Source organism: Euprymna scolopes, chromosome 16 (assembly GCF_053919585.1).
Source record: "Euprymna scolopes isolate OS-2025 chromosome 16, ASM5391958v1, whole genome shotgun sequence".
NCBI lineage: Eukaryota > Metazoa > Mollusca > Cephalopoda > Sepiida > Sepiolidae > Euprymna > Euprymna scolopes.
Genome location: NC_136497.1, coordinates 137158582 through 137182882, shown reverse-complemented (window position 1 = coordinate 137182882; position 24301 = coordinate 137158582).

The window sequence follows — 24301 nt, the reverse complement described above, 5'->3', positions numbered from 1 at the left end:
CAGCTAGAGCCGTGTTGCCAAAGTACATTCAAGTGCCTTTCAGGGTTGCCAGCTTGGCTTTTTTTTCAATTCTGATAATTTTATATAAATATTTATTAAATATAGATTATTAAAGAAAAAGTTACAATAAAGTATTTGTTGTATATGTTGTAAGATACGATGTTGTAAGATACGAAACGACGGCTTAAATTAAATACATGAGATATTTCTTCCATTACATCCGGTCACGTGTCATATCTCAGTCCTGGTCGGCCATTTTGGGTACTCTCGTCTAGGTCGACCAACTATTCCAACAATATCACTGGATAGATTAATAGATAGACGGATAGATAATAATTTAACTTTTAACCATTTTATTATCCAACATTAGTACAATTGTGATCAACTCAAAACTGTTGTCAACGGTCACAAACCCAAGACTCAACAAACTGTCCCCAATCACTAAACTGTCACAAAACCAACTGACACACCTAAATGTAACTTTAAAATATACTGACCGATCTTTTATTCCTAGTCACTGGCACACCTTGATTAACAATCCTATCTCAGCTTTTTGTGTGTTGGTAAACAACTCCCTATGCTTTTGTTCTGCTGATAAACTTATTTCCTCTTTTTTTTTTGTTATATTTTTTCCTCTTTTTTTAATTCATAACACTTTGGACGTTGATGGTATCACACCGCCAACACATTTACCGAAGTATTTTCCAATGATGCACAGAAATCCCCTAAGCAAAGCAACAGAAGTGAAGAAAATTCTAATTTAATCCATGAAATGGATTTTTTTTTTCTTTCCATCATTTATTTTTGCTTTAAGCCGTTAAAATTTATTCATGAATCAAATTGTGAAAATGTTCTTGCATTAAATATAGCAAATTGAAAACCATGAATGTTACACACCGTGCAGGAAGAATGAAAAAGAAAAATCTAGTTATTGGAAACTCTCCAGGAAAAGGACATAAAATGAGAAATTCGAAGCAATAAATATAGAAAACTAGAAGACGTATCCGGCGTTGGCCGGTATTAAACGTAATATTAAATTCCTTAAAAAAAAAAATTAAAAAAAAAAAAAAAAAAAAGAAACAGATAGAAACTGAGACACGTGCACTGCATGGGAGTATTGTTTTTTTTTTTTTTGTCCCTCCCCCCCCCCCCAACAGTTCACTTCTCGAATTAGTTTGGAATTATTTTGGAGATGAGTAAATTGGATATTTTTTTTATTTAATCATCCTCATCTTTTGGTTGTTGTTTTCATGACGTTTCAGCCGATTATTCCTTTGGCTTTCGTAAACAACTACAGGATACGGATAATAGTCCAAATAATTAAATAAAAAATTATACTTCACTTCTTGTCAGTAAAAAAAAAAAAAAAAAAATACTCAAGCTGAGATCGAAACCATAAAGACAGTCAAGTACGGTAACCATTAGGCCAACTTGCCGTGATCTTTAAAAAAGTGTTTTCAAACCTTGTGAAACAGTGGACAAATAGATAAAAATCCGATGACCCCCCCCCACATACCAATTTTTCAATTTTGACCCCTTAGCAGCCCTTTTTTTTCCGAATGAAAACAGCTTAAAAATAATTTTCAGATGTTTGAATAACCTATATACCCTAATATATAATTTTAGGTGTGTCCATCAAAAATTTGTTGAGTATATAGGTTGAGAAATCTCTCTCACACACACACACACACACACACACACACACACACACACTATTATAAACATATAGATAATAAAATTCAAATTATTCTGTAAAATGCAAAAAAAAAGAAAAAGCTATTTATGATCTCATTCGGATTTTGTTATCTATGTATAAAAGTGATTTTGCCCGTGTTTGAGAAACTGTTGCTACCAAACTACTCTGGCAATTTTTAGTCTACAGGCTTGAAACTTGATATATATGAGATTTGGATCTGAAACAAATTTGTATTTGTTTTTTTTTATGTATATTTTAATCTACAGGATTTAACTTTAATCTTTAAACTTATATATTGCTCTATTTTTATCTATTGAGCTTTACCTTTTTGACTAAGATCGTCTTGAAAATATTATCTCACTATATTAATGCAAGAACATTTTCACAATTTGATCAAATATTATGTCACATTGTAATAAGACAATTCACTTGATTATCTAATTGTGATTTAACTCATTTGTTTTTTAGCTGCTAAAAGGGTCAATTTTTTTTTTTTAATTGGAACTTGGCAGGCGTACAATCAACTTAAAGCGTTCTTTTATAGGTATGATTCTAGCTGATGGCACTCCAGTCATTCATATATATATATATATATATATATATATATATTACACACTTAAAAATCACTACTATATTCTGGGAACAGCATAATATTCGATAGGGAAATGACTATAATAATAAATCCAAAACCTGCATAAATTACTTGATGAAATAAAGTGATTTTTTTTTTGAGAACTTCGTTCCATAACGGATATGTACAATATAACCTTTTTTTCTCGATATTTTCATTTTTTTAATGTCTTCATTAAACTGTACAAGTGCCATAAAGACAGCAAAAACAGAAAGGTAGTTTGCTTGAAGCATTGCTGGTAAACACAAATCTGTTTAAGAAGGTTGTTAGCAATGGAGGATGCCAGGGTATTGAAATGATGTGATATATGATGTATGGACAAACAAACAGAAAGTTGTATTTAGATTTTAAATCTTTGTATATCGTAAATCAGTAACTATAAACTAACAGTTTAATATAACCGGGATAGTAAATGTTTTTGATGATCTCGAGATGTACATCTCTTTTTCAAAAAGAAAACAAATCAAAGTATGCTGTAACAACTGAACAAGAAAACGAAATCAGACATTTTTTTAAAATCCGTTTTCTTTATTTATTCGGTGCTAGTGCACTTACTGATCCGCGCTATTTTTTTTTTTAAATCGTATTTCTAAGTTTAATTCAAGCGTTATGTGTTTTATTCAATTGTAAGGTTAAAGTATAGAATAGGTACAAAACACCCTCCCCATGTTAAGAATGGTTTTTTAAATAACATTATTCTTTCAGCACGGATCAATAAGTGCACTAGTACCATTTATTCCTAGTGCTGTATTCAAAGCCAGTCTTTAAAGTTTACAAAAAAAAAAAAAAAAAAAAAAATCCTAAGAATTAAATCATATTAATGTCCTAATTTAGATAATGAGATGTTTTTTTTTTAAGCCGAGAGATTAACTCTTGCGATAAACATCTGAAAATGATTTTTTTAAAAACTTTGTTGAAAGCTTGTTTTCTTAGAATAATTACAGTTTAATTCAATATTAAATAAGGGGTTTGTATTGCTGTACACATAGATTCAAAAAAGTTGTCAAAAAATAAATATATAACAAATAAATGTTATCAAAGGCAAGATAAATTACTTTTCTACCAAACTGGATACATTTTTTTGTTTTTATTCAATTTAACATGTTTATTCAGCTCAAAAAGCATACAGTGTTTACCGATGTATTGGAAAATTCAAAATGGCGGCCGACTCTCTCTTTAACACGGTAAGTTCGGGAAAAGGTGTTATAAATAATAAACTAGACAAAATACTATTAAAAACCCACCGAATATATGTCAAGTTATGTCACGGTAACATATATTGAGCAAATTTCTAACAGTACTTTGTCTAGTTTATTATTTATCACACCTTTTTCCGAACTTACCGTGTTAAAGAGAGAGTCGGCCGCCATTTTGAATTTTCCAATACCTCGGTAAACACTGTATGCTTTTCGAGCTGAATAAACATGTTAAATTGAATAAAAACACGAAAATTATATCCAGTTTGGTAGAAAAGTAATTTATCTTGCCTTTGATAACATTTATTTGTTATATATTTGTTTTTTTGACAACTTTTTCGAATCTATGTGTACAGTAATACAAACCCTAAATAAGATGTTAGGAAAGTGGATTTAGAAAATTATAGTTTTTTTTTCTTTTTGTCGTTTGTTACCCTTAGAAATCTGATTGACAAGTTACTCGGAAGACATTTTTCCATTTTTATTTCTATTGTTAACTAAAAAAAAAATACTAAATAATAATAATAATAATAATAATATCGCAGGATGGATGATGGGCGCATCCCTAAAGACCTTCTCTATGGCGAGCTTGTCTCAGGCTCAAGAAAGAGGGGGCGACCCCATCTTCGCTACTGGGATGTCTGCAAGCGTGACATGAAGGCTCTCTCGGTGGACAGGAATACATGGGAAGCCTCTGCAGCTGACAGAACTGCCTGGAGGAAAATGATACGCCAGGGGATTATCATCAGCGAGAGGACCCTCCATGTTGAAAATGCTGCAAAGAGAGCTAGGAGAAGAGCGAGTGTACATGCGGAACAGCCGGACGAAGCGGCAAATTGCATAACAACCTTCGTATGTCAAGGCTGTGGCAGACTATGCAAATCAAGAATTGGTCTCTACAGTCACACAAAAAGATGCAAACAGGCAACATCTTAATACGGCGCTGATCCATAGTCGTTTCGACTAACGGATGCCACACATAATAATAATAATAATAATAATAATAGTTCAAAGAAAACATTTTGTGCTTATTTAGAATTACACGAAATAAAAAAAAAATTAAAATAAAAAAAATAAACTACAGTTCTCATCTTGAGTGTCATTTTCACAACGTTTCGGTCAATATCACTTCCGATCTTCTTCAGGTGTATCTTATTGAACTCGGGAATGTTTCTGTCGAACTCGGGAATTTGGACGGAATTTCGAGCGGAACCCTTTATTTCACGGGAGTAGCGTGCTCTTGTTCTGTCAGCCATGACTAAAGCAAAACGTCAATATTTAGACATTTTAAAGTGGTACTCAGTTTTTAATTACAACGTTCTAGTAAATCGAAACCCCATATTGGAAACACTCGACGAGAAAACAATTTGTTTTTATTTTTAATTTAATGAGGAGGGGGTCGATTTATTAGGACGTTGTAATTAAAAACTGAGTACGCTTTTAAAAAGGATTTAAATATTAACTTTTGCTTGTTTTTGATAATCTGGTAGATTAGTGTCCAGTCGATAATAATCAGCTCAAAAAGAAAAAAAAAGAAAAAAAAAAATGAATCAAGGAATCAATGGACAGGGGCAGACAACTTATTCTCATTTCACTGGGGGGTGGGGACATAATGTCGGAAAGATAACCGAATGGTAGGATTTAAATCCAAACAAATTTATCTACATACCGCGTATTTTTTAATTTTTTTTTTTTTTTTTTTGTACTAGTGCACTTATTGATCCGTGCTGAAATAAGGTTATTTAAAAAGCTATTTTAACATGGGGAGGATAGGGCGTTTTGTACCTATTCTATACTTTAACCTTACAATTGAATAAAAAAAATATAAAACTTTATTTATTGATCTTTTATCTTCAATTTGTGATATATAAAACTTTGGTACATTAATTAATAAAATTTTAGTAGACATTTCAAAATGGGGGGGGGTAAAAACTGTTGAGAAAACTTGAAGCACTTACCTGCGACTCTCAGGAAGAGTGGCAGCAAAAACCTTTTGTGTGGGCGATGCCTCTTTTTATATTGGTAGATGTTACATTTAACTTATTTGATTGGCTAACTGGATTATAAGAGGGATGGAGTGAACTGAATTTTGGTTGTGATTTCAGTTTGGGATTGGAGTTGAAGGAAATTGAATCGTTACCCTTATTACCAGACCGACAAGGTTCTACAATTTTTACCTAGTCACAGGTCGCAACAAACCATTGTTGCAAAATCCTTGTTAACCTCTACCTTTCTGTGGAGAAATTTTCCACAAAACAAAACGTTTGTCCAAAATATATTCGGTTTATTGGAAAGAGCATAAAATTTCACATTGATCCTGAAAACATTGTAAAAATTGAACCAATAGAAAAATTGATAGATTTTTAAAGTTTAAAAATTGAAAAATATTGAACTCGTAAAATTCAATTGATTTCATTAAGTAAAAAAAAAAAAAAAAAAAAAAAAAAAAAAAATGGCTGTATGAAGGCGCGCCGGAACTTTGTAAACACTTTTAAAAAATAAAAAAATATTTCTCTTATTTTTTTTTTTAAACAACTTTAATATTTTGGAAGTATATTCCATAAAGAAAATAAACAACCCACTTTTAAAAGAGAAATTACGAGTTTTTTTTTATATTTTATTCGCAGTTTTGTGTGAGAGGTGTCAAAAATTCCCTCAAAATTCTGATACACCTAATTATGCACTGAAATTCACTGGCGGCCATATTTGTATGCATGGACGCCTCCACAATTTTCTTTAAAAATGTTAAGAGTGGCTTTCGGAATAAACACCCCCCAACCTCCCCATGTTAAAAATTGTGGCGGTGGACCTAATGTAAAAATTTACCAACAAATTTTAGAAGGGTCATTTTTATATAAATTAAAAAAATTTTAAACATATTCAACGGAGAATTTAATTAATGCACGTGGAAGCTTTCAAATTAATCAATGATTATCTCTCATTATATACTACAGAAACAAAATGGCTTTGGCCTTCACTTATTAGGGGGGGGGGGAAACGGTATATTTGTTTTTCGTAAATTATTATTATTATTAATAATTCTTGATTAATTTTTGCGATTTTTGGAATATACCATCTTCAATCCGTGACAAGTCAGTAAACGAGAAAAGTTTTTCTTAATTTTTGTTTATTGTTATAAGTGCTATGCTATTCTGAATAAGCGCCATTCAATCAACTGTTAGTTAATTTTAAATATGTTATAAGTAAACGTTTCTTACCCCGTCCGTTCTCCAAACATATGGGATCTTAATCCTAAAATAATCCATTGAAGAGGTAAGGCAAATGGACATGAAACCGTTTAACATCCGGTTGATTCTATCAAACCGGAAGTGAACCTTTCAATAGACTTGGCGAAAGTGATTGAAATTTACATATTTTCGTCTCATGCAATGTCTCAACCAATCAAAACAACACAAAAAAGTTCAGCCTCAACAGATTATAGAAAGACAATTCGGTGTCTGTTTACATTAATGATCTTTTAAATCAACGCGTTTCAGGTAAAAACATTATTACGTACTTATGTGCCGTGCGGACATTAGTATAAATAACAAAACTTACGAAAAGTAATTGATAAAATTCGATAAATTCTATTTTTACTCGTAATTATTTTTCTACTAGATTATTTTTCGTCTTTTTTTTTTTTTTTAGAATCTATACTCATTTCACCATAGCACGTAAGTACATAATAATATTTTCACCTGAAATGCGTTGGTTTAAAAGTTCATCAATCAACAAGTAGTGGCAATTCCAGCCATTTAATGTGCTTTTAATAAAAAAAAAAAGTTTTAATGGAGACCAGTAGTTTAAGTATAAATAAGTTGGATCTTTTAAGACAACTGTTCATACTTTGGAGATTATTTTCACGGCGTTTCAGCCGATATAATCTCCGATCTTCTTCAAATATGTCGTGTTGAATTCAGGTATACGGTATTTCGAAGTGAAACCTTTATCTAATCCTTTTCATGTCAGCGGCAATTTATAAAGATCGTAGTAGGAGATGCTAGAAAGACCTTACCCTGTCTTGACAGAATTCAAAATAGATTTTGTAGCCTAGGTGGAGATGCCCTTTTCTCTTCCCTGCAACCTCTTTCCCACAGAAGAGACGTTGCGAGCCTGTCTCTGCTTTAAATTTATTTTCATGGCAAGTGCTCATCTGAGCTTCAATCTATAGCCCCCCTGGCCTGACTTTCACGAAAAACACTCATCTAGCTGAAACCACTATCAATAATTTCCCACACTCTTTATCTGTGCCTAAACCTAAACGTAGATTCATGAACAAAGCTTCTCTCTTATAACTGCATGCTTGTGGAACTCTGTTTCGTTTTCCTGCTTTGCAACTGACTACAATATGGTTGTCTTCAAGTCCAATGTGAACAAGTTTTGATGAGCCATCCTCTTTAAATAATCCAATTTACCATATTTCCACTTCTAACGATTACTACGATATTTTCCCATTGATTACTGTACACATAATTAAACCTTACCCTCGAGTGGCTTCCGGGCCTTGATAAGTGGTGACCCTTTGTAAAAAAAAAAAAACCCTGCAAGAATCCAAGAAAAAATATATTCAGACATTAAAAGTAGTTTTCATTAAATATTATTTATTTATCCTATTATGTTAGCAACTAAGTCCTTTTTTTTTTTAAATCTACATTTTTTTAAAGTAAAATAACAACTAACAACTATTCAATCATTGATGTTTTCTCTGTTCATGTTCAAAACTTTTTCCTTACGTTCAATAAGAATTTTTTTTAAATTACATTTTCACCCAAAACAAGGCACAGTGCCACTTTGATATAGGGGTTTACTATCAGAGACATAAGTTGCAGGGACACTATGTAGGGAGTTGAGCAGCAAGATGTCTGTTTACATTAGAATTGAACTTCTGCATGTCAGTACAGTTGGGAAAGCAGGATCCAGGAAGGGAATTCTAAAGTCTAGCAGTTCTGGGGAATAAACTATTAGAGTAAAAGGCTTTCGTACATCTATGGATCTCTACTGTGTAGGGGTGGGACTTTGCTGCTTATAAGGTTTGTTGGGAGTACTTACGTCGAGGGGCACAAGGGCTTGTAGTTCGTCAGAGCATCCACCATAAATATACTTGTAAAACAGGCAGAGGGATTCAACATTTCGTCAATAGTACAAAGGTTGAAGCCTAGATGACAGTTCAGGACCTATCAGGTTGGCGACGCTCTTTTAAACCTTGTCCAGGTGTGAGAAACTAGTAGCAGATGCAACAGCCCAAATGTGACAACAGTACTCCATACTTGGGCGAATGGTGGCCTTATAGAGGTACAGGATACTTTCAGGCATTAGTAACTTTCTAGCATGGTCGAGAAAGGGGTCCCCCCTCGCCAATCTTTCACGAAAAACACCCGTCTAGCTGAATCCACTGTGAAAAATTTCCCCCACTCTATATCTGTGCCTAAATCAAAACGCAGATTCCATAAACAAAGCTTCTTTCTTAGAACTGCACGCCTGTGGAACTCTGTTCCGTCTGCCTGCTTCCCTCCGGACTACAACTTGGTTGTCTTCAAGTCCAATGTTAACAAATTCCTAATAAACCACCCCCTTAAGTAAACATTTCAGCAAATCTCCTCACTAACGTAATGTACTTGCAATAACCCTTATCCCTGAGTGGCTTCCGGGCCTTGATAAGTGGTAATCACTGTGTAAAAAAAAAATAAAAAAAAAAAAAAAAGAGCCCACCTTCTTCGTGGTAACCTTGGCAATGCTTTCGATGTATGTGTTCCAACTCCTGTTCCCTGTGAACGTTAAGTCGAGGAGTTTGAACAAAGTACTTTCAGGTAATGTATCTTTAGCCATAGTTATTGGTAGTTAAGAAGGTTTCTTGTAATTATTAAAGGAAACAAGCTTAGTCTTGGCAGCATTGAACATTACCATCTATTTTTGTCCCCATTCCACTACAGACTGGTGGTCTTCCTGTAGGGTTTTCGATATGACCTTGGATATGTGTTCATTCACTTCCCCATATGCCTGTTATAGTGTTTCAGTATCTTTTCAGTAAAAATTCATCCAATCAATCGGCCCTGTCGGTGGGGCATTAGAATACACCGACTGCCTCCCTGCAGAGGGTAAAAGTCCCTCAATGGGGGTCTTGGATATGACCTTAAACTATATCCAGTGGTGAGGCCCCAGCTTGCGGGCTTTGGGGAGTGTGGAGCCACCCTTCAATTACCATTGCTCCCAGGTCCACTCTGACCCGGAGTGGTAGTACCTGTTAGGGTCCCAACTATGGGTTGAATAGAAACCGACTTGAAAACAACAAATATATTCTAGTAAAAATTTTTTCTTCCGAATCTTTGGATTCGGCATTAAATAACCCGAAAGGGTTGATATGCCGTAAAACAAAAACAACCAACCAACAACCATCCAATCAATCTGTTTATTCTGCATCATTTTTAAACGAAAACGGCTAGAACATAGTTTCCAACCCAATCTTATTATTAAATGCTAGTTGTATATACCTGGCGAATACAAATTGGAGGCGAGACAACTTCCAGTGAGAAAGGGCGAAAATGATAGATAGGAATTATTAAGAGATGGGTCATTTGATGAAGTCATTGCAAATTAAAATTGGTAAAAAAGAAGTTTTTTATAGCATAACTCAATCCCAAAACTGACAAATATTTTAGCATGTTAGTTCTCCTTGAATGTGGAATGCAATTCCTTTTTTTTTTTGTGTGTGTGTGTGTGTGTGTGTGTGTGTGTGTGTGGTACCTGCAAGCATTGGGTACACTAGAAATGCAATGGAAGTAATGGTAGGCTGAGAGAGGATAAAGTGAAACCAGTGTAAGACAATAGAGATGGATGAGGATTCAGATGTGGAAAAAGTATTTCTGGATGGCGAAGTTATTGAGGTTGTGGAGAAGTTTTATTACTGTGGTGATACCACTGAAGCACAGGGAGGAACACACGCTAGTGTGATTGATAGAGTTGGGAGTGGATGAAGTAAGTTAATGGATCTTATAGCATTGCTAACCAGCAGAGCATTACCACTGTTGGTCATAGCAAGAGTCTATGATGACAATGGTCAGTTTGTCCTTGTCAATATTGCTTGCCCATAAACAACTTTTAATCACTGGTAAATCGTTCAATTATTTTAAAGACCAATTTCAAGAAACTTCTGCCATTATTAACCAGCATAGCGTTACCACTACCAAAAGAAGAGTGTCAAGAATTTGTTATTCAGTGTGATGATATATGAAAGTGAAACATTGCTAGTAAGGGTTGAGGACATGCGTTGCATGGAGAGAAATTATATGAGAATGACACGATGGATGTTTAATGCGAGTCTTAAAGAAGAACTTAGATCTGACGAGCTAGACAATATTAGACGTGCGCAGAACAGGAGACTTGGTTTGGCTACATTGGAATAATAGACGCGAGTTCAGGTTGGATGTAGAAGAGTTGAGGTATGAGGGGGAAGAGCAAAGAAAATATGGGAGGAGGTGATAATGCATTTGAGAGAAAGAGGATAAATACAGATAGGGCTGGAGAAAGGTTGGTTAATTTTTCTTTTCATTTTTTTTTATTTACAAAATGATCAGATAAAAAAATGAATTCTTTTAGAATTTTTTTTTTTTTTTACAGAAACGAAAAAAAAAATGAGAAAAGACATTCAGATATTTAACCACTTAGAAATTTGTTTTTGCAAAAAAAAAAAAAAAAAAATCCATAATAAAATACAAAAACAATTCTAGTATTATTTGGGCTGTAAACAGGTTAGTTTTTGTTGTTTTTAGTTGATATTAGTGCAGTTATTGATCCGTGCTGAAATAATAACGTTATTATTTAAAAAGCCAGAAGCAAAGGGGAGAGTGTTTTGTACCTATTCTGTACTTTAACCTTACAATTGAATAAAAAAAAACATATCATAAAACTTTAATTAAACTTGGAAATACGATTTAAAAAAATAGAGCGGATCAGTAAGTGCACTAGCACCGTTTTTTTTTGTTTTTTTTTTTTATCTATATCAAGTGTTGATATGCCCCTTTTTTTTGTAATTACATTTTCACCCCCAAACAAGGAAGTTTGATCTTGGCTCGAAGACCAAGAAATCTCTCGGCACTTCTACACTATTAGGACGAAATTTCGGAAATCATAAAACTGAATTTCACATGAAAACAATGGTATCTACGGATTCCTCGTATTTTTAAGATGGTTATATCCAAAAATTACGAAAATTATCGATTTTCCGTAAATACCATTGTTTTCATGTGAAAATAAAAAATAGAATTTGAAGAAAACGATCGTAAGACACGGGAGAGTTCAAATGGGAGGTATTTTTCAGTTTCGATTTAAAGACAATGGGCACAATTTTTCACCTGCTAACAAGATTAAAGTTGTTGTTTTTTTATTTAATATAATTCAGTAATATTCGTGTAATTTCGACTGTATAATTTGGAAGCTACCATTGTAATTTATTAGAATTGACAAGAAAATCAGTAAAAACCATTTAAAACTCCATTTATCGACTACAAAATTTTATCCTAATAGTGTAGAAGCGCCAATCTCTCTTATGGTGTTCTAGCTAGAGTTGCTCAAAAGCTTCAATCAGAAAGACTTGTAGCGGTCACCATAACATACTATTTTCTCTGGTGGATAAATGCCCCCCTGCTGACTGATGCGGCCATGCACTGACCAGTCAACTATTACCTCTATCAGCAGCAGCTGAGGAACTCAAACCACCAAAGACAGACCTCTCTCCTCTCACTTTGTCCACTGAATCCCCACAGGCTGCGACTACTTCACTGAAGACCTCCACTGGACAACTTGGGGACACTTCAAGTTTCTGCCTCTGCGACACGAGAATGTTCAAGAACTTTCGATTCCTTTTCTTTCACCTCGGACACAGTCTCTCTTCTTTCGCAATAAACCTTTTCGTTGTTTTGTTATAATCAATTGTGTTTCCTTTTAAACGAACTTCACCTGTATTGAAACTAGAAACATTTAGCAATTTATCTTGAACGATTATCGATCAACGTCTTTTATTTATGTATTGGAATAATAATTCTCTGATTTGCAGAAAAATTCTTATCGTTAATTAGCATATTTATTCGTTTATCTATCGCCAATTTTTATCGATCAATCTTACGAGTGCGTAGCTTATTTGAGCACATATTTGTACGTGCACAACAAGGACGCTTAGAAACAGATAATGTCTTTTTACAAAAAAATCATTCCTGAAGAGAAGAATAGATTGTCAAAAGCAGACAAAACTTTACAATTATATATATATATATATATATATATATATATATATATATATATATACTAGTAAAAGTACCCGTTGTTGACTGGCATGAGGCAGGTAGTACTGTGGTACATGGTACCAGTAGCATATGACATGACCTGACTATATATATATATATATATATATATATATATATATATATATATATATATATATATATTCAGACAAGTATCGTTGAATAGCACGAAGTGCTCTCGCTTAATGAGCTTTTTTTGTAATTTTTCAGTTTTTCGAATTTTCGTTCTTATTTCTCAGTTGAACCTGTGCAAGAAAGTTCCATAGTCATCTTGGTCCATCTGTTTTTTTCTTTTGGTTATTTTTTTTTTGCAAGTATGGTTATTTTTACAAGTACTTTCGACTGAGTTTCGACAGTCGTCTTCAAGTAGTTTTGGTTATTGTTCGTTTAAAATCTGGATGCTTCAGTTAAAATTACATTTACATTTCTGGGACTAGTGAAGCGTCTCATGTGTAAAAAAAAAACTTTTTTTTTACGTGTTTTGAACGTGGCTGAAATAAATATACAATGATTTTAAAGGTGTGATTTATAAGTGTGTAGAATTAACAGGGTTTTTTTATAATAACTTTACATTACAACACACACACACACACACACACATATATATTGGATGGTTACGTACATAGGAACTTCAAAATGTTACTGCTACTTTCAAAATTTACATTGTTTCTTGTTTTTTTGGTTGTTTAATTTTTAAATATAGTGCTTCTAGTATTTTTATTTTTTAATGTTTGAATTCATATGGAGGATTTTTGTGTTTTCAACTAAAACCTTTCTAAACTGGCAGCCATGTTGTTTTAGGTGTTGAGAAATTAAGCTTGTGTCGGCAAGGTGTAGGGTCAAACATCTGGACAGCGTAGTAGTTGTGTGTCCAATGTAGCTATTGGTGTTGGAGATGCATTCTCCTAAAAAGCATTTGAATTCGTAGACTACATTGGTTTCATCGACTGATTATGTTGTCGGGGAAGTGTTGTTTTAAATTATAAGGCTAGCAATTGTTAATTTCTTATAGTAGATTATAAATCGGATCTTATTTTTGACTAAGGATATATATATATCAATGTATTATATTTCGTAGTACCTTTTCATCTAATTTAAAGTTGTGGTGTAGCTGGTTGTGATAAAGTAAATTGATGGGGTGGGGATTGTTAATTTGGTTATTATTAATTTGTTCTAGGGTTCTAATTGTTAGCTTAATATTTCTACTAAGAAATTGGGAAATTGGTTATTAAACGACCTGTTTGATATTCTTTATTGAATTGAGTTGGGGGAAAATGGGTTTTTACATTACCATATAGGTGTTACAAGAAAAAGAGCCCTTTTCTTGTAAGTAAGAAAAACATTAGATAGACCAAGATTCGAACCTTGTAAGCAAGGTTCGGAAATAGATTCAGAAAGGAATTTGCATTGTTCAGTTTCGCACAAAGTAGTTAGATGTATTGTTGTAAAAGGAATTTTAATCGTTCAATTCTTTTTATGAAAACTGTATTAAAATAAGGTCAGAGAAAATAACGAACAATAGCAAATTAAAAACATATTGAAAAATAAGTTAGGTCGCAAAATAGGTTAGTACGAATTCTTTGTCTGCAGAAATGGTTTGGACATGTGCGAACCACGCATGTTTAGGCCACGTGAGTTTCCACGTGCGTGTGGCACGTTTTGAAGCCATACACGACGTCATAGCAAAAAATGATTGGTTGGTTGGTTTTGTTTTACGGCATATCAACCCTTTTCAGGTTATTTAATGCCGAATCCGATGATTTTGAAGAAAAATTTTTTAATAGAATATATTTGTTTTTTGCAAGTCAGTTTCTATTTAACCCATAGTTGGGACCCTAACAGGTACTACCACTCCGGGTCAGAGTGGACCTGGGAGCAATGGCAATTAAAGGGTGGCTCCACACTCCCCAGAGTCCGCAAGCTGGGGCCTCACCATCGGATATAGTTTAAGGTCATATCCAGGACCGCAGAAAATGAATTCTCAATATAGTTTGCTAGTTTTAGTGAGATTGGGAACAGACGAGAGACGGACGGACAGAGAGAGACGGAGCCAGAGTCGAGTCCAGATCGAATCAGAGGAGGGTCCCCCTTTAGAAGCGAAGGGGAAAGTTTTAAACATGTAGAAACAACTTTGAATTCCTGGATGTCATCATCATTTTGACTGGTCAAATGGAATAAAAGAACATCTCATATTTTTGTAACTGCCGTCTTCGTGTCGCCTTTCTACCAAATTGAAGGTAATGTGAAATCATTTATATGAACATTGTTCCCATTCATCTTTATAATAAACTTTGTGTATAACTCTTCTAAGAAATGTTTCCCCCTCTCCATCTAAGTAATGACTGTCCCCTCCTCTTGTAATATAAGAACTGATCACCCTCCCTCAACTCTCCTACGAGATATGTTATAAGAAACAACAGACTATAAAATGTTATAAATATAACTTCCCTCTACTCTATCATCCCCTCATCATCTTAAAAAGACCCCAACTACACAACATAGGTATCCGGGTTTATAATCAACTATTTTAGGGGTTTTTGATTGTCTATTATAGCATTGTTCGCAGTTATGAGTTTACTGACTTGAGTTTTTAGTTGATTTATAGGGTTTCTATTCAGTTTTTTAAATTTTATGCGGTCATCTAAAATGGTTTCTAGTTTTTGAAAATAACCAGATTTGTTAAGTACTACGCATATGTTAGCTTTGCCACTTTAACTAACGATGATGTTTGAGTGATTTTAAGTTCATTAACTGCTTTTTTCAGATTATTAGCTATGATTGTATTAGATCTTTTGTTTTTATCGAACCTGTTTTTAATGGATTCGGCTTTGAGTTTGTCTTTTATCTCTGGGTGCGTAGTGTTGCGGACCAGGATATAATAATCCCAACCCGCTACAAAAGAAAATAATGAAACGAATGGATAGAAGGAAACAAAACTCAGTTGCTGAATAAAATAAACATGTCGCTTATTTTCTGTCGAAAATAAAGGGTTTAGGTGGAACAAGTGTTCATTCAGTCGTTGACGACTACGCGCGTGGAAAAGAAAGGAATGAAGTAGAGGAACGAGAAATGGTAGTCCAGCATGTAGAAAGAGAAAGAGAGAGGGTTGACCTCAGTAAAGCCACGCGTACATGGCAGTACTTGTCTTCAAGCCAAGAGCTGTGGACGCGAACTTGTCTGGTTGATGAACCAAAGCAAAAGAGAAGAAAGAGGATGTTGAATAGTGTTGTTGACTTTTATACCGGGGTCAGTGTTCTGACTGCGCATGTCTGGAATTCCTTTCAGGAGAAGTGACGTTTCCCATGTGTGCGTACATGTGCGCGTATGGATGCATGTGTTTGTGTATGCACATGAATATGAGTGTATATACGTGAACGTGAATATATATACGTGTCTGTGCGTATGTGCGTGCGTACATGTGGGTGTGTGTATGTGAGGAATTAAAACATGTTCGAACAGTAGTGATTTTTTGTTTGTTTTTTGATATAATAATATTTTCATATAGAAGTTCTATTTCAGCTCATTTAATTTGGTGATTGTATGCGTTAAAGATGGTACCCAAGTCATATTTCTTTCTAAAACTTTTAAAATCATTACTATATATTGGGTACAATATAATAATCAATATTAATAAATATGAAATCTGCATAAATTAAAATATCATATTTAAGCGTATTTAACGAGCAGGCAATGCTGGGCGGCATACTAGGTGCTTATACGTGTTAAAAATGTGACAATTAGGTCCTAGGTTAAGAAATTCAATTTTGTGTTTGGTAAGTTCCTGGTTTGATAGATTGATGCAGTTTTTTGTCTTTTGAGAAAGTAAAATAAAGCCTTCATATAAAGAGTTTCGTTTATGTTGGATGGATGTTCTATGCGCCATTTCAAAATTATTATAAACTAGCAAAAGTACCCGTCGTTGACTGGGTTCAAAAACAGCCTACAGAAAATGGACTCTGATTTATGAAACTATGATAGGTTATGAAAAGGAAGGGTTGTAAATTTGGGTTGAATTTGGGGGTATCAAAACCAAAGCAAAATATGATGAAAGTAAAAATAAAATAGAGAAACCCCATAATTTATTATACCATACCTGTTCACACTGAAACACTTATCACAATATTGTGTGGATCTATATTAAAAAAACCTTGTTAAACTTTGTGACATATTTCCATTCTATGGCGGTCGGGCGCGAACGAACACCCCCTAATTTTATTATACCATATTTCTTCAAACTGAAACATAATTATCAAAGTATACTTATGCAGATAGATATGAAAAGTCTTTACTAAAGTTTGTGCCTATTTCCATTCTATGGAGGCCAGGCGCGAATGCAGACCCCACAATTTTATTATACCATCCCTATTTAAGTTAAAACATACTTATCAAAGGATTATTATGTACATCTATATCAAAAACACTTGTAAACGTTTTTTATTAATTTTTAAGTTTTTTATTTCCATACTTTGTGGACCAGGCACGTACGCAGACCCCACAATTTTAATGATTCATCATTATGCCAGATCAAACATACCCATTTCTGTGTCTCGATACATCTTCTATCATTATATGTGATCAGTTTTCTATAATAGTCAACCATATAGGAGCCTATTCGTGACCAGACATACACACAGACATTCAGCTTTATATTATAGATTTCAGACAGTGTTCAATTTCCTTGTATTGTTCGGTAGTGACACTGTGATTTAGTTTATTTTTTATTTTTACACACGAGACGCTTCATTAGTTCAAGAAATTTAAATATAATTTTAACTGAAACATATAAAAACATCCAGATTTTAAACAAACAATAATCAAAACTGCCTGAAGACGACTGTTGAAACTCAGCTGAAAGTACTTGCAAAAAAACAACAACAAAAAACAGATGAACCAAGACGACTATGGAACTTTCTTGCACAGATTTAACCGATAAATAAGAAAGACAATTCGAAAAATTGAAAATTCGCAAAAAAAAGTTAATTAAGCAAGAGCACTTCGCACTATTCAACAATACTTGTCTGAATAAAAACATGCTGCCTACACACACACACACACACACACACACACACACACACACACACACACACATATATATATTGTTTTTAAAATATGATTATCAACTGACACGTGTTTCGTCCTCTACGATTCAGCGGAGTGACTGAATCTAGTGAGATTCGAAATCGGAACCCCACGGTAATGAGCCTAAACTCTTAACCACGTCCATCTCGCACGACTGTCTGGATATATCGCGATTTATTTAGATGTTATTTGTTTTTGCGATATGTTTGGAATGAATTCAATTATTTACGAAAATGCATTTTACCTAAATGCGAGTTGGGAATAGTTTTCCCTTTAACTAACTTCGTACGCGCACATGAGGAGCCACATACATATTGTTTTTTTTTTAAATATAATTATCCACTGACACGTGTTTCGTCGTCTACGACTCATCAGAGTGGCTGAATCTAGCGAGAATCGAAATCGAGACCCCACGGTAATGAGCCTAAACTTTTAACCCGCTCACCCATTCCGCACGACTGTCTGGATATATCGCGATTTGCTTTGATGTTATTTGTTATATATATAATTTTCTTCTTTTTTATGTAAATGTAGTTGTCGAAATAATTCTTTTTGTTGTTTTGTTAAAAAAAAAAAAAAATTAATTATTCTGTGTTTCTCTGTTGCAAATTTTATTCGGAATTTTGTGCACTCTTTTGTACCTAAAACTAAACCCTAACCCTATTTCTTCTCAGAAGTAGAGCCATCTGTGAGAGTTTTGTTAACATTCGACGGAACATTTTAGCTGATATCCCCATTCTCTTTGTTTGTGGGAATATGCTAACCGGATGCTAACGTCTCCAGCATAAGAGACAAAATGAAAAATCATCTTTTGCACATGGCTCCACGCATCGCTTCCGTTTGGAAAAAGAAAAATAAGATAACCACAAAAGAATTATCAACAAATTGCAGAGCTCCGCGCCTAAAATAAAGGCCTAAAAAATTACAGTCAGTGGGAGCCGATGTGCCCCTATAAAACGAGGCATTTTTAGGGAACGAAAAAAGAGAAGGAGAAAAACACAGGAGGCGAAGACGCCACGCTGCTAGTTGTTGATGAAAGTAGTCGCCGCTTTCAAGTTAAAATCCTGGACACATATCACCGAAGTAGCACGACCGGCCACCCACTTACCACCCCCGTCGTCCGAAAAGATAAGTACGCTTACGAACATTCATTTTTTGTTTAATTATACAAGCCTACAAAAGTTCATTCCTTATCAATGCATACACACCTACAAACATCCTACGAACACTTTACCTCTTCTAATTAAAAGCTGTCATTAATAAATAAAACCGGTTCTCAACTTCAATATTCGTCTGTCCTTAATTGCATGGAGTCAGATTCTACATATTTCAAAAGTTGTCAATTAAATGTATTCCTTGTTGTGACCTCTATGGCCTCATTTCCTTCAACCCTTCTCCATCTATAAAACAACCCCCCCCCCCAAAAAAAAAAAACTCAGGGCCACATGTTCCTCCGCTGAGCTATAAATCACGCTGACATTTTCATCATCAGCGATAAAGAATAACGCAAAATATTTTTCCGCTTGTCTTTTTCGATTATATTGATTTGACAGATTTATGATGAAAAGACGAGAAACCTTTGATCGGCAATCATTCTGACTCTGATTCCTTTCATTAAAATAATAAAAAAAAAAAAAGAAAAAGAAAATGGAACTGGTTCTTTGAACTTGTTCTGCTTTTGCCCATTTTTCTCTTTTTCGTCATTTGGATTTGTCTTTGACGAATTCCCGTTGCACGAAGAGGTGTTGAACGCTACTCACAGATATTGGTAATGATTCTCCCCCGCAAAAAAAAAAAAAAAATCGGCTCGTGATCTTGATCACGTGATTACACGCTCTTGATAAGCAAATATCCGATCATCATCACAGGATTGAGCAGCAAGAAAAACAAATACGTACACGATTTATCTTTACTAATAAAATATGATTTTTGGTGCTTATTCAAATTAGCACTTATGGCGGCAATTAAAATTAAAGAAAATACAGAAATGCGTGCATGATGTATGTACCAATCACGGGACGAAGATGAAAAGTTCCAAAAATCACGTAATTTGATCAAGTAGTGTTTTTTTTATATGTTAGCACTGTTGCCACATCTGGGCAGAATCTGCTAGAAGCAGCCTATCCTGCCTTGACAGAGTTCAAATTTTGTAACCTAGGTGGAGATGCCCTTTTCTCTTCCCTGCAGCCTCTTTCCCACAAAAGAGACGTTGCGAGCCTATCTTAGCTTTATCGTTATTTTCATGGTAAGTGCTCGCCTGAGCTCCGATCTATGGCACCCCTTGGCCTGACTTTCACAAAAAACACTCATCTATTTGAAACCACTATCAATAATTTCCCCCACTCTTAATCTGTGCCTAAACATAAACGTAGATTCCATGAACAAAGCTTCTTTCTTAGAACTGCACGCCTGTGGAACTCTGTTCCGTTTTCCTGCTTTCCAACTGACTACAATATGGTTGTCTTCAAGTCCAATGCAAACAAATTATTGATGAGCTGTGCCCTTAAGTAATCCAATTTACCAAATTTCCACTACTGACGATTACTACGACATGTTCCCATTTGATCACTGTACATTCATTAACTCCTATCCTCGAGTAGCCTCCGGACCTTGATAAGTGGTGACTCCTTTGTAAAAAAATAAAAAAAATTCAAGAAAATCAAGTTTTACGACTAAGCGAGCCATAATGTTTTCGTCCGCCATGATTAAATCCGATGAAATAAAAAAAGGGGAGACGACATAAATTGAAGTTGAGAGGTAAAAACTCAGCCTTATGTTCAATGCAGTTTAGTAGTAAAACCGCTAAAAATCGTAAACTCTGATTTTCTTGGTTTTAAATAAAACTATTTGACCGATTAACGTAATTTTTGGAATATGACATCTTCGTTATGTAACGAATGCGTACATCATACAAACTTTTCTACACGGTTCATTTTTACTAATATATATGATTTTGGTGCTTATTCAGATTGGAACTTCTGGCGTCATTTAAAATTAAAGAAAATACAGAACTGTCTGTATAATGTATGTACCAGTCACGAGCCGATGATAAAAAGTTCCAAAAATCACATAATTTGATCAGGTAGTTTTAGTTTTATTTTTAAAAAAAATCAAATTTTACTCCGTTTCGATGAGAAGTGAAAAAAATGAAATCAACGAATGGGTTGACAAGGACAGACAACCCTAATGCACGTAGGAACTGTTAAAACAATCACTGATTACATCTCCTTATTATATTCTCTAGAGAAATATGGCCTCGTCTGTCACTTAAAAACGGACATATTTATTTTTCGTAAATAAAAAAAAACCCAACTTGATCAAATTTTGTGAATTTTGAATATAAAATCTTCATTCCGTGACAAGTAGGTACAAAATAAAAAATTTTTATTCGTTTTTGTTTATTGCTATCAGTACCAATCTGAATAAGTACCATGATTTTTTGGGTTTGTATTACTGTACACATAGATTCGAAAAAGTTGTCAAAAAACAAATATATAACAAATAAATGTTATTAAAGGTAAGATAAGTTATTTTTCTACCAAAGGGGACATATTTTTCGTGTTTTTATTTAATGTAACATATTTATTCAGCTCGAAAGGCTGACAGTGTTTACCGATGTATTGGAAAATTCAAAATGGCGCCCGACTCTCTCTCGGAGAGGGTAAGTTTGGGAAAAGGTATTATAAATAATAAACTAGACAAAATACTGTTAGAAATTCGCTCAATATATGTTACCGTGACATAAGTTGACATATATTCGGTTGTTTTTTATTCTAGTTTATTATTTATAACACCTTTTCCCAAAGTTACCGTGTTAGAGAGACAGTCGGGCGCCATTTTGAATTTTTCAATACATCGATAAACACTGCATGTTTTTCGAGCTGAATAAACATGTTACATTGAATAAAAACACAAAAAATATATCCAGTTTGATAGAAAAGTAACTTATCTTGCCTTTGATAACATTCATTTGTTATATATTTGTTTTTGACAACTTTTTCGAATCTATGTGTACAGTAATACAAACCCGATTTTTTTTTTCAATCAAATGAAAGAAAAACTATTCTTCCTCAATAAATAAAACTGATAATAATAATTTTAAATAAATGCAAAAGCAATTTCATGTTCGTATATACGTTATGGTTATCGTCAAGATAGTTTTTTCTTATTTTTAAACTTTCCAGTTTGAGATGTTTTTTTCCTTCCCTTTTTCTTTATTTTGAACTTCATGGATTTAAATGCTATTTTATATAAATATTAGTGCGAACACTGGTAAGCATATTTTTCCATCATTTTTGATGGACTATGGTTGTCGTAAAATAATTTTATTTATTATACAGGGTGTCCATAAAGTCCGTGTGCGCCTTAAAATATTCATAATTTTATTTGTGATTGCAATAGAAATAACATGTAAAAACGATTTGATTTTGGAACAATTCATTTTAAAATTGCACACGGACTTTATGGACACCCTGTATATAGGTTACAGCGGTTAAGGATTTTTATACTCAGGCCCCCCAAAATCAACAGAGGTTAGACCATTCCTGTAATGATCCGATCCCTATTGATTTTGCAGTAGTTAAATGCTTTGCAAGTTAAGGAGGTCCACCCTTCCAGGCTTTGCCTTCTCTCTTTGAGAAAGGTTTAGTTTATTGTTAACCTCCTGAGGCGTTCTTTTTTTCTTTTTTTTTTTTTTACACGGTGGTCACCACTTATTAAGGCCCGGAAGCCACTCAGGGATAAGGGTTATTGCAAGTTAGTGTGGAGATTTGATGAAGTGTTTACTTAAGTGGGCGGTTCATTAGGAATTTGTTAACGTTGGACTTGAAGACATCCAAGTTGTAGTCCAGTGGGAAGCAGGCAGAAGGAACAGAGTTCCATAGGCGTGCACTTCTAAGAAAGAAGCTCTGTTCATGGAATCCACGTTTTGATTTAGGCACAGATAAAGAGTGGGGGAAATTTTTCACAGTGGATTCAGCTAGACGGGTGTTTTTCGTGAAAGATTGACGAGGGGGGACCAGAGATTGGAGTTCAGACGAGCACCTGCCATGGAAATAAGGATAAAACGAGGATAGGCTCGCAATGTCTCTTCTGTGGGAGAGACGTTGCAGGGTAGAGAAAAGGGCATCCCCCACTAAGCCACGAAGTCTATTTTGTACTCTGTCAAGGCAGGATAGGCTGTTTTTAGCAGCTCCTGCCCAGATATGGCAGCAGTATTCCATCCTTGGACATACTTGGCTTTTATATAGATAGAGAATAGCATCAGTAGTGAGATATCTTCTGGAGCGGTAGAAGGATCCCACCGAGAAATGCAGACGGGGCTGCTCAGGCACAATTTGCGGGTCAGAGTGCCCCTTCTCGGAAGTGGTGACTTCCCAATCCCACTCTCCGACCCTGGTGTCTAAGTTCTTGCAGTGAGAGAGAATTAAATAGCTTATTATGTATAGGTCAAACAAGTAAGAATGGCATTCTTAACATGGGTAAATAACCAGAAGGGACCATATCTTGCTTATCATCGTCATCCCATCGGCAGAGCATAAACTAGAAGTCAAAAAGAGCAGATACTGTTGACTATAACTCATGTTAATCTGTTAGTGCTAATCTTCGCATGGACCGTAAAACAAACTTCTATAAATAATATTTTTTGTAACGAAAGACTCCTTAAATGAAATTTAAAAAAAAAAAAAAGGACGCTTTTGTAAATAACAAATAATATATTCATTTGAGTGACATACACCGTTGGGTGTAGGTTGTCAAATGTTAAAACAGTATCACAGTAGAGAAATGTACAGCATGATCATGTTGACACACCGGTTCCCGCTGGATCACTGAAGTTAAGCAACGTTGAACTTGGTCAGTACTAAATGGATGACCATTTGAGACTTCCAGGTGTTGTGTGCGCTCTCTGCTTATCTCGGCATTGTTTCCATTGGTTCTGGATTAATTTTTGTCATTTTACAATTTAAATACAATTTGAAGCATATGGCCTTCTGACTCACATGTATATGGCATAACCTAGACATCCAATTTTCACAAACTCTATGCATTAAATTGTGCTGTATTTCGGCAATAACGTGTCGAATGTTGTCTGCCAAATGGTCTATTGCATCTTATTTATCAGCATAAACATGGGATATTATATATATCCAAAGAAAATAATCTAATGTGGAGGGGGTAAATCGCACAAACGAAGTGGCCAGTTGACAGGTCCATTTCATGAAATTATTTGTTCATCAAATGTTTCTCAGTAAATTGATCATCTCGCATGCTGTGTGGCATGTGACTCCATCTTGCTGTCTCTTCGTGGTGAATAGCCAAACCAAGTTGAACTAAAAATAGTTGGTAGTTGCCAAATCTGCAATTAAAAAAAAATAGAGTTGTTAATTTAAAGTTCACTGCCTTAAAA